This window comes from Mizuhopecten yessoensis, unplaced genomic scaffold (assembly GCF_002113885.1).
Source record: "Mizuhopecten yessoensis strain PY_sf001 unplaced genomic scaffold, ASM211388v2 scaffold716221, whole genome shotgun sequence".
Classification (NCBI taxonomy): Eukaryota; Metazoa; Mollusca; class Bivalvia; order Pectinida; family Pectinidae; genus Mizuhopecten; species Mizuhopecten yessoensis.
Genome location: NW_018480008.1, coordinates 269,255 through 281,448, shown reverse-complemented (window position 1 = coordinate 281,448; position 12,194 = coordinate 269,255). Strand labels below are relative to the sequence as shown.

At 39.1% G+C, this 12,194-nt stretch overlaps 1 protein-coding gene across 4 annotated transcripts in view; it reads right to left on the bottom strand.

The window, feature by feature from the left end:
* The window catches only part of LOC110442167, a 169,543-nt gene that overhangs the window by 55,610 nt on the left and 101,739 nt on the right, over positions 1–12,194 (bottom strand). The gene's annotated exons all lie outside the window — the stretch shown is intronic.

The following is a 12,194-nucleotide window of genomic DNA, read 5'->3' as shown; positions in this document are numbered from 1 at the left end:
CGGGGGGTGGGGGGTGGGGGGTGAAGAAGGAGGAATGAGAGAAGGAAAAGTAGGCAGATGGAGAGGAAGAAGAAAGGGGAGATGCGGATGTCGGACCAATGATGATGACAGTGGTCACTTGTACATACGCGTTAATGCCAATATTTAATTTTCTAGTTTACTATTGCAATAACGAAACTTGAAAAAATCAGTCTAGATCTTTATAAATCGCCATTCTATTGTCGGTAGTATTATATTATCCGTGTTAGTGTCGGCTTTGATAGTGTAAATATACAGACCAGACACAAACTCATACGATCAATTATTTGTAGTATATAATAACATTACAGAAATAGACAGCAACTACCGTATATAACAGTTAATCTTTATCAATAATACATAAAGGCTGCTTCTGATCACTATGACGACACGCTAAAGGGGGGAGGGTGTGGGGGTGGTGGGGTGTGTGTGTGTCCATTACAGTCTAGCGTCATTGTCACTATCAACGTGTCTGTCCTATTATCAATGAACATGTACATTCCCCTGTTTTTATAGTACATTTTGTATATGCACCTGTATTATTTTGATAGTCCGGGGTTTTACGTAAGGTTGCCTTGTCTTCGTGAAGAGCCTGTCTAAGAACAGTGACATCAGTCGATGGTGAGGAGCCTGTCTAAGAACAGCGACATCAGTCATTGATGAGGAGCCTGTCTAAGAACAGCGATATCAGTCAATGGTGAGGAGCCAGTCTAAGAACAGTGACATCAGTCAATGGTGAGGAGCCTGTCTAAGAACAGTGACATCAGTCATTGATGAGGAGCCTGTCTAAGAACAGCGACATCAGTCAATGGTGAGGGGCCTGTCTAAGAACAGTGATATCAGTCAATGGTGAGGGGCCTGTCTTAGAACAGTGATATCAGTCAATGGTGAGGAGCCTGTCTAAGAACAGTGATATCAGTCAATGGTGAGGAGCCTGTCTAAGAACAGTGACATCAGTCAATGGTGAGGAGCCTGTCTTAGAACAGTGATATCAGTCGATGGTGAGGAGCCTGTCTACGAACAGTGATATCAGTCAATGGTGAGTAGCCTGACTACGAACATTGATATCAGTCAATGGTGAGGAGCCTGACTACGAACAGTGACATCAGTCAATGGGGAGGAGCCTGTCTAAGAACAGTGATATCAGTCAATCATGAGGCGCCTGTCTACAAACAGTGACATCAGTCAATGGAGAGGAGCCTGTCTAAGAACAGTGACATCAGTCAATGATGAGGAGCCTGTCTAAGAACAGTGATATCAGTCAATGATGAGGAGCCTGCCTACAAACAGTGACATCAGTCAATGGTGAGGAGCCTCTCTACGAACAGTGATATCAGTCAATGGTGAGGACCCTGACTACGAACAGTGACATCAGTCAATGGTGAGTAGCCTGACTACGAACAGTGACATCAGTCAATGGGGAGGAGCCTGTCTAAGAACAGTGATATCAGTCAATGATGAGGAGCCTGTCTACGAACAGAGATATCAGTCAATGATGAGGAGCCTGTCTACGAACAGTGATACCAGTCAATGATGAGCAGCCTGTCTACAAACAGTGACATCAGTCAATGGAGAGGAGCCTGTCTAAGAACAGCGACATCAGTCAATGGTGAGGAGCCTGTCTAAGAACATTGATATCAGTCAATGGTGAGGAGCCTGACTAAGAACAGTGATATCAGTCAATGGCGAGGAGCCTGTCTAAGAACAGTGATATCAGTCAATCATGAGGCGCCTGTCTACAAACAGTGACATCAGTCAATGGAGAGGAGCCTGTCTAAGAACAGTGACATCAGTCAATGATGAGGAGCCTGTCTAAGAACAGTGATATCAGTCAATGTTGAGGAGCCTGTCTAAGAACAGTGATATCAGTCAATGTTGAGGAGCCTGTCTAAGAACAGTGACATCAGACAATGGTGAGGAGCCTGACTACGAACAGTGACATCAGTCAAGGGTGAGGAGCCTGTCTAAGAACAGTGATATCAGTCAATGGCGAGGAGCCTGTCTAAGAACAGTGATATCAGTCAATAGTGAGGAGCCTGTCTAAGAACAGTGACATCAGTCAATGGCGAGGAGCCTGTCTTAGAACAGTGATATCAGTCGATAGTGAGGAGCCTGTCTACGAACAGTGATATCAGTCAATGGCGAGGAGCCTGTCTAAGAACAGTGACATCAGTCAATGATGAGGAGCCTGTCTACGAACAGTGATATCAGTCAATGATGAGGAGCCTGTCTACAAACAGTGACATCAGTCAATGGTGAGGAGCCTGTCTAAGAACAGTGACATCAGTCAATGATGAGGAGCCTTTCTACGAACAGTGATATCAGTCAATGATGAGGATCCTGTCTACAAACAGTGACATCAGTCAATGGAGAGGAGGCTGTCTAAGAACAGTGATATCAGTCAATGGGGAGGAGCCTGACTACGAACAGTGACATCCGTCAATGGTGAGGAGCCTGTCTAAGAACACTGATATCAGTCAATGGTGAGGAGCCTGTCGAAGAACAGTGATATCAGTCAATGGTGGGGAGCCTGTCTAAGAACAGTGATATCACTCAATGGAGAGGAGCCTGTCTAAGAACAGGGATATCAGTCCATGGTGAGGAGCCTGTCTAAGAACACTGATATCAGTCAATGGTGAGGAGCCTGGCTAAGAACAGTGATATCAGTCAATGGCGAGGAGCCTGTCTAAGAACAGTGACATCAGTAAATGATGAGGAGCCTGTCTAAAAACAGTGATATCAGTCAATGGTGAGGACCCTGACTTCGAACAGTGACATCATTCAATGGTGAGGAGCCTGTCTAAGACCAGTGATATCAGTCAATGGTGAGGAGCATGTCTAAGAACAGTGACATCAGTCAATGTTGAGTAGCCTGTCTAAGAACAGTGACAGCAGTCAATGGTGAGGAGCCTGTCTAAAAACAGTGATATCAGTCAATGGTGAGGAGACTGTCTAAGAACAGTGATATCAGTCAATGGGGAGGAGCCTGTCTAAGAACAGAGATATCAGTCAATGGGGAGGAGACTGTCTAAGAACAGTGATATCAGTCAATGGAGAGGAGCCTGTCTAAGAACAGTGATACCAGTCAATGGTGAGGAGCCTGACTACGAACAGTGACATCCGTCAATGGTGAGGAGCCTGTCTAAGACCAGTGATATCAGTCAATGGTGAGGACCCTGACTTCGAACAGTGACATCATTCAATGGTGAGGAGCCTGTCTAAGACCAGTGATATCAGTCAATGGTGAGGATGATGAGGAGCCTGTCTAAGAACAGTGAAATCAGTCAATGGTGAGGAGCCTGTCGAAGAACAGTGATATCAGTCAATGGTTAGGAGCCTGTCTAATAACAGGGATATCAGTCAATGGTGAGGAGCCTGTATAAGAACAGAGACATTTAACAGTGACATCAGTCAATGGTGAGTAGCCTGTCTAAGAACAGTGATATCAGGCAATGTTGAGGAGCCTGTCTAAGAACAGTGACATCAGTCGAGGGTGAGGAGCCAGTCTAAGAACAGTGATATCAGTCAATGGGGAGGAGCCTGTCTAAGAACAGTGACAGCAGACAATGGTGAGGAGCCTGACTAAGAACAGTGACATCAGTCAATGTTGAGTAGCCTGTCTAAGAACAGTGACATCAGTCGAGGGTGAGGAGCCAGTCTAAGAACAGTGATATAAGTCAATGGTGAGGAGCCTGTCTAAGAACAGTGACATCAGTCGATGGTGAGGAGCCAGTCTAAGAACAGTGATATCAGTCAATGGTGAGGAGCCTGTCTAAGAACAGTGATATCAGTCAATGGTGAGGAGCCTGTATAAGAACAGAGACATTTGTGCTGTATAGTTATTTTATTCAAAATTCTGACGGGCATGCAAGCCGAAAAAGAACATGGCAGAAAACGCATTTCCGTGTTCCTGCATTCTTTACATACGAAAAAAACAACTAACATTTAAACGACGTTGTCGTAATTTTTGGGCCATTCCGTTCTGCGTTTGAGTTACATCCGCTGTACTCCACTTTCAAACGGTAATCAGCTTGTGACGATACGGCAAAACCTCCAAAGAATTCGGGATATATATATAAATTATGTTACATCGAGGTTGTTGGGATAAGTACGTCTGCTATACCGATTATGACATATATTGACACGAGATAGTTAATGTGTTACACAGGTGGCGCACACAAATCACACTGAAGATCTAAGAACCGGAAGTTCAATTATTGACGGGTCTTTCCGGTAAATAATGGACAGGTGCGCAGGTCACAGTTGATTGCAATAGTCTAGACATTTATAGCTGATCCATCAATGGAATTCAGCACAAAGTAGGGTGAGTGGGCGTGTTGTTAAGTTAAGCGTATGCTAGCCTACTGTAAGACAACTTTCTATTTGTATATGGATGATTAAAATATTATTATGGGGTTTCCGAACAGTCTAGTAATTTAATATACACCTGTATTACAATGTCGGGAAATAATAGTGCTAATCCCAAAATCTACTGTAGATGTAGGTCTATCAGAAGGCATTGCTATCTCTAAACCGTCATCGGAGCACCACATCAGTCCGACTCTATTTACAAATTGCAATTGTTTCCTGGTGTCAAACATTTTAGTCAAAGCTGTCAACACAATGATCCTAAGCGAGATGAATTAAAAGCTACTCTGTTTTACCATTTCGGAGATGGTATTACAGGACTACTGCTTTATTGCTTCTGGCACCTCCAGCACTATCTAATTTCCTTCCAGTGTGAAACCAGAGAAATTATTGCAGCCTAATTTCAGTTATACCGTCTGACAATAGCATTTAGATACAAACACTCGACGAAATCAACATGTAAAATGATTTAATCAGAAAGTGTTTTCTGGTGAGAACTTAAAGTGTGATATTGGCATGTTAAGATACAAACCTTCGACGAAATCCTTACATCTAGAGATAAGTATATTCTTGCATGATTCATATTAAAATAACCTACATTTCCCACTTTTTTGCTCCCTAGCGTCACCGATGAGTCCTAGATATACGGAACAGCTGTATGGTGCAGTGTTATTCATTTTTACATACTGTATCAGTAACGAATTGTATGGGTGCAATCACATTCGGGGTATCTTTCATTTAACAATGGAGAACGGAAAGGCCCAGCAGAAGGCACGACTTGGATGAACGCGTTTTTAGTTGCATGGGTTTGATTCGTTTACATTATCGAGTTCTCGGAATTCCAGTTTGATCCGCCAACATAACTATGATCGACTGGCTATGTGGTCCCTATATAACGCACGTCTGTACACACGTAAACGTTTGACTGCTTGTTAAAACAATCATTTCTCTCTAATCAATGTTAACAGCTGACGAGAGCACGTCATGCACTATATGTTTGCCGCATCCTAATGAAAATGGAACGCGCAGGGATGTTACAGATGACGGCAATTGTATATTCAGATGCTGCATTAAAGCGCACTAGGTATGTGAGTGATATATATAGTATCTGTGGTATGTGTAGTATTGAAGCATTGTACTGCTTTCAGTTGGCTTTCATATGATTGCCAACTGGACAGATTATGTTTTTGCCTTTGTCCAGTTGGCATTCAAATTGCCTATAATGGTATTTTCGATTCTCCTTATTTCATAGGAATTCCAGTTACCTATTGTTATTCAGCGTTTAGTAAGAGTAGTGTATGTATAGCATTTGTTTGTCTGAATAGAAGAGCCATATGTCCACGGAAAGTAAGTGGTATCCAACGCGACAACCATGACGCCAAAATAATGACGACATCAACAATCGTCTCATGACATTCATAGCCTACATGAATTCCATTTGAATGTTGTAGGTTTATTTAGTAGTTATGCAGTATTAAGGTATATATATAATGTTAATTCGTATTAAGATTCGTAAAAGATGGTATCGTTACCCTAAATTTCAACCCCCTCACAACTCATATTTTAAAACATCGAAATTCAGTTATGAAATTTAGAATTTGTAATAAAGTAATGAGAGGGCTTGTGAAACCGGAGGGGACAACTCTCGGTAAGAGCAAAGAGTGGCCCCTTAACTCAAGTGGTCACTTTTAACAGTTTCAGTTATGAATGAAATCACTACAATTGTAAACTCTAAACGTTGTATCTTTACACAGATGGTCTCTTGATGAAGATGGTTACAAGAGACCATACAGCTGAACATATAAATAGATGCATGCCCACGCCAACCTATACTGTGCTTTCAAAAGTACGCATGGAACTGTTAATGATTGTTGATACAGTTTGAAATAATCTTTCAAAAAAGCTGTACATAAAAAGTCAGCGTAAATTTGAAAAAAAACATGGTTACATGTACCTTCCAACAGGGTTTAACCTCACTAAAACCCACAGTAGTATAGGTAGTAGTCAGTATGGCTCTCCACACGGCCACGTGGGACATAGTGAGGTATTCTAAAACTTATTCCAGCTGTGTTCAGGAATACAGACGGTAAAATGGAATTGTCTGGTGTGTCGCTCGTCTTATTTTGTTCTAAGAAAAACATATTTTTCTAAAGGCCAATTCAATATCTCTAACATTTAAAGCATAATTGTAATGAACGATAAGTATTAAATATATGTTAATGTAAAATATCGAATATGCTTTTTCATATGAAAATATTTCTTGCAGTGGAAGATCAACGTTGGTTCTGTCCACCGTGAAAACTCGCCAAAATTTCTTACTCGATAGCATATTAGGCCGAAACTACCACTCTAGCTGTGGCCCTATACCGACCGATGAGTTCCTGTTTTATACGAGGAAGTGTTTATTAAAGAACTTATCAGTACTGTAACAAAAACCTGGTCTATTTCACCTTCAGATATTGACAACATCGACCGTATATACCCTCCAGAACATGAACTCAAGGCCAATACACAGATTGTGTTAAATAACCAGATTTTCTCGATCTTAACTAACGACGAAACAGTACGATAAGCGTATATTTTCTATCCTGAATTTTCTCTTTCTAAGTAGTAACATTCCTGTTCAGGAATCTGGGACATCTGCTCTTAACTCATTGTACGTTTTCAATGGTTTCCATGTAATTCTTTCCTTCGTTCATAGTAAGCCCAAGTTAAATGATTTTGAGTTAGAATTTGTTTTCTTTTTCAGCATTTCTCTCTTTTGACTTTCTCTTTCGGAATGTTTCTATTTTTGTCAAACATATCTCTTCTAATTCCCTCATCTGTTCGTCTTCATGTTTCTCTGAGTGTCCAATTTTCCTTTTGCGATGTACATATCCTATCCATCGGCGTTTTCTCAATTTGATTTCTCTTCTCAGGTTTTTAGCTTGTTGTTTTGAGCATGTCCTACCTGAATATTTTTCTGGGCCAGTAAAATTTGTAAATGCTTTTGCAGGCAGGTGTTGCGTTTAAAAAATGTTTGTTGAAATGTTCTCGATTTACCCTCTAACATTCAGTCTAATAATAAAAGAAATTGCTCTGACTTTACATTGCTGCGGTAGGTCCTGATTTAAGCCTTTCTTGATGTGAATGTTCGCGCAAGTGTCCACTGGAAAAACAAGTCCTTTCCGAATACCAATTAATGATAAGGTATCGGAATTCTATTCATCCATGTATCAGAAGACCCTTCTCCGACCAGAACAAGTCTTATTATGTTTGTGCTGTCTCAATGGACTCCATGTAACTATTTAGTTTATAACTTGCGCCGGTTTTATGGACTTTGAGGTCGGGTTACGTTTTAGTTGACACTTTTGTATGCTGTTGTCGTGTTCTTGTTTTCTTGAGTCTGCCTTTGATGTCCTTAATGGTATGCAGGTATCTGAGGTCATCTACCTCTCATCATTAATAAGAGTGCTGCTGCCGTCGTTTGAGGACATACTTTTTGATTTCTTGGCGTTCATTGTAATTTACTCTGGTTCTTTTCGCTTGACTTTGCAGTTCACTTACCGTCAACTGCAGGCTCCTTTTTTTTACCATTAAAGATGAATACCACTGTTTACATCTTTTTTAGCTTTAAGTTAGCTCTGTGTAGCTATATTCCAGTTCACCTGATACCAAAGGGAATGTTCCCAGTAAGAAAAACTGCACTACCTACATTTAAAAAAAATGTTGATTAATCCAAAAACTAATGAAACAACATCACATGAAATGTGTTTTGCTATTCAGAGGTATTCAAATATGTTATTGTCCCTATGTTTTTCTATGTACATCCATGTATTGCAATATTACATATGTGGAACGTGAGCATGAATATAAACGAGAGACAAATCTGGCACGCTATCCTAGTGCCACACGCCATCGAACTTGGCGAGGAAGCATAATGAAGATGACTATTAAATAAAGGTAGTACAGTACGTTATCTATACATGTCGGCTAGAACGTGTGTGTCGAATAGTACATGTTGGGTTCCCTGCTTTATATCTACATCTCAGCGTACAACAGATGTGTGTGAATATTAACATAAAAAGATACTATGCTTTTGATACAAAAGTGACCAAAATATCGCCCTGGGATACTGATAATATTATCAAGTTAATAACGTTGGAGTCAACAACCTTAAACCTGATGAATACACGGATAGAACTGGATAGCACTCACCGTGTAGCCAGCCGAGCTTCATCAAATATAAAGTACACTTTTTATCTGCATAACCCAAAAATCTAACATTGGATTTAGCAATCATCCCTCTATGTGGGAGCAGATTTTCTGTGATTGCTGTCGACAAATCCTGTCAATGGTATCAACATTTGTACGCATTATTTTTTAATGTTGCCGTCGACTTGATCTTATCTTCATTCACAAACAAATAGTATGTTAGTATGAGTTGTAAGATTTGACACTAGCTCGTGTGTGCATGCTGCAGACTTTATCATTTTATTTTGTCAGCGGCGTAATCTTCTGACACCGCACAGAAAAAAACCCCAGATGATGTATTTGAGACGGAGTAATGATACAGACAGCCTTTAGCACAGTATTCATCATTAACTCGGCTTCAGATGCTGGGATCAGCCATACCCAAATTATCTTCTACCTTATCTGGAACCAGATCTCGCCGGTAATTCTCTGACTATTAGTTTTATCCAAACTCTCGTGTCATCAATCTTCTTCTCGTGGAGGTAAAACAATCGCGGAGCTCTAGATCAATGGCGACTTTTTTGCCAGAGAGAAACCGGCGTGAGCTTCAACAGTTTCACTATTGGACATTCATCACTACTACGACTTAGGGTAGAGAAGAGAACTACGTACAGCCTGAAGGATTTATATCAAAATGAAAAAGAACTAAAAAACAAACACAGCAACGTACGATAATTCAATAGCAACAAATTTATGAATGCACTTTATTTCGAGAGCTTTCCATTACACGGTGGTGCCGGTGATAATCAAATAATGAAAGAGCAAGTTAGCTTCGCCGAAACAATGTATACGTTCTTTTAGAATAGAATTATTGTTTTAGACGGTGGTGAATGCTTGCTTGTTCGTAATCATTGACTATAAATACTATATCTGATTTATCATGTTTGAATTCTTATATCAATTGAACAAATAATGGTGTTTTCCAGACTGAAGTTCTGTATCCTGCTTGAAATACTCTAACGAGCTGTTAAGTGTGAGTTATGGCCGATACAACAGTGCAGTGGTGTGTACTTCGCACCTATGCAACACCATCATAAAAGTACATGGAATTATGTATCAAGTAAAAGTTTGAATAGGTTTTAAGTTCAAAAAAGAAAGATCTGAACTGAAAGTTGTCTAATTCGTGCTCCATCTTATAGAATTGGTAAAAACACAACGATAATTTTTTTTTTCAAAATAATGCTGACATTATTGACATTTAAAAAAAAAAAAAAAAGGGGTATTTAAACAACGCATTAAAGATAAAATTGGACGATATGTTTGAAATTTAAATGTAGCAGTTTAGATTTCAATCAAAACAATGAATATTGTCATTGAAAATTAAAACAAAACAAGATTAAACCTATCGCAATCAAACATCCGGCCAAACTTATTTAAAATTTAATAACCCCAGATATAATAAATTAACACATATCTTTTTTATTCACGAAATACGTTTTTCGAAGTGGGAGATGTGTGAAATCTGTTCCTCAATACACAACGCCTTACAGATAAACATCCGGCAGGGTGTGGTTAAATGATTGCCTCTTGGTTAGCTTGCCAACACGCTAAACTTTTCCCTCAAAATTCGTTTCTATTTTCTGGCAAAAATCTTCGCCTGCAATGCATAATTCTTGTCTACGCAATGATTCACAAGAAGGTGCAGAATTTAAAACTTTACACAAGTTTTTATATACGTTTAAATATTTAACAACTGGAAACACAGTTTTCTTTAAAATGGCTTTGAGCTGATAAGTCTTTGAACGACGAGGTCATTAGTTACATGTATACAGGTATATAGCAAAACGATTTGTTAGCTTTTAGGACACTATACTTATTAACAATTTCTGACAAAACCATTTTTTCAGTTTTGAAAATAGACAATAAGATCTCATGACCAAGGAACTAAAACTCTTTCAATTAGATTTTAGTACAAAATATTGGCGTTTTTCGTCAAGAATACAACGCTTCGTAAAATTGGCGTTACAAAAGGGCGGCGTACCTTTTTATGAATTCGAAATAAATCAAACGGTATGTCAGGAACGACCTTTTATCACGATAAAATAACATACAAAGATTCATATAAATAAGGAAATTGATAAGATGTTTTATATTGCCTGATTATAGTATGAACGTTTTATACTAACACAAGTCGGTTTATTTAGAAGAGTATTTTTCAGATGCAATACAATCTTCATCAACCAAAATTCTATCAACAATCGGTTTATTGATATTTTTTAATGGAATATTCCATTTCCTTAAATAGTTATTGAGGTCCAACCGAGTGGCGATTGGTTATCATGCATATAACTAACGAGAACTAGATAAACCTGGTGATATGTACCAATCGCCACATGCCAGATGACACTTTTCGCCCAAACGGGTCATGTAAACTTCAAAGTTCTTTTGTACGTATAACAGTTTCCCCAACACGTGAAAGACTGTGACGTTACGGTGATGACTGTACGCGAAAAACATATTTTCCCGTTTTGTATTGAAACTGATAAGTGTGTGATTCTGATCGATATTTGTATTACTCCTTTCTTGTGAATTTGTACAACTGTTGAAACAAGGTAAACTATGTTTTTTTAATTATGCGTGTGGATGATATACTTTTTCATATATTCTTAAATAAAACATTTTTTTTGTAAAATACTTAAAAAATGGATGGTTACAATAAAGTATTGTTCAAAATGAATTAAGAGATGAAATAAGACGAAATGCATCCCTGGTGGCAATATCAATCGAGTTAATGTCAAAATGAAAGTAGTATTATGTTGACACACCACAGAGTCACTCTGAAATTTAAAACAATACTTTCAGTGTTGACAATAATATATTGCAAGAATTATTCAACCTGAAATATTTCAAATATTTCGGGTCAATAACGAAAAACTAATAAAGAACGTCACCCTTATCAAGGTTGCTTACGTGCTAAAGTAGGAAGGGTAACATCACCTAGTAATTCCTAATCGTACAATATGATCAAGGTTCCAGATAATAATACATATTTTGGGTGCCTCGGTAGCGGTGATCGCTAACGTGCACAGTCAATGTACTACTGTGTGCAATCAAGCGTGAGCTTCAGACCACTCGCTCTCCCAAGAATTGCGGTTCGATCCCCAGCGGTGGCGGAAAAAAGAGAGCGATGTCCGATAAGGTTCCTTATTATTCCTCCAATGGCACAATGGTCTTCCTCCCCCACCAAAATACCATTTGTTCCCTTAGTGGCGTCGTTATAAAAGTTCTACAGAGCTTATGTTTGTTGTTGACAATTATTTACGACGTTAAATACATATTGTCATGATTATGTATGTATACATTATACCACCCTATTATCAAGTATGCAACAAAGTTTACATACATTTAATGTAGTGCAATGAAAGATGAGAGCAAGTTGTGAACAGTCTAGGTGAGTGGCAGCGAAAAATATGTAAAAGACATTGGAAAGCTAGATACTTTGCTTAAACACCTTTTGAGCACTGCAACAAAATTAATTGGGTTTGATTTTGTCCTTTACGTTCGTGTAATGAAATGCAAAGGACGACTGCAGTATCGATCACTCTCAGAGAGAGAGAGAGAGAGAGAGAGAGAGA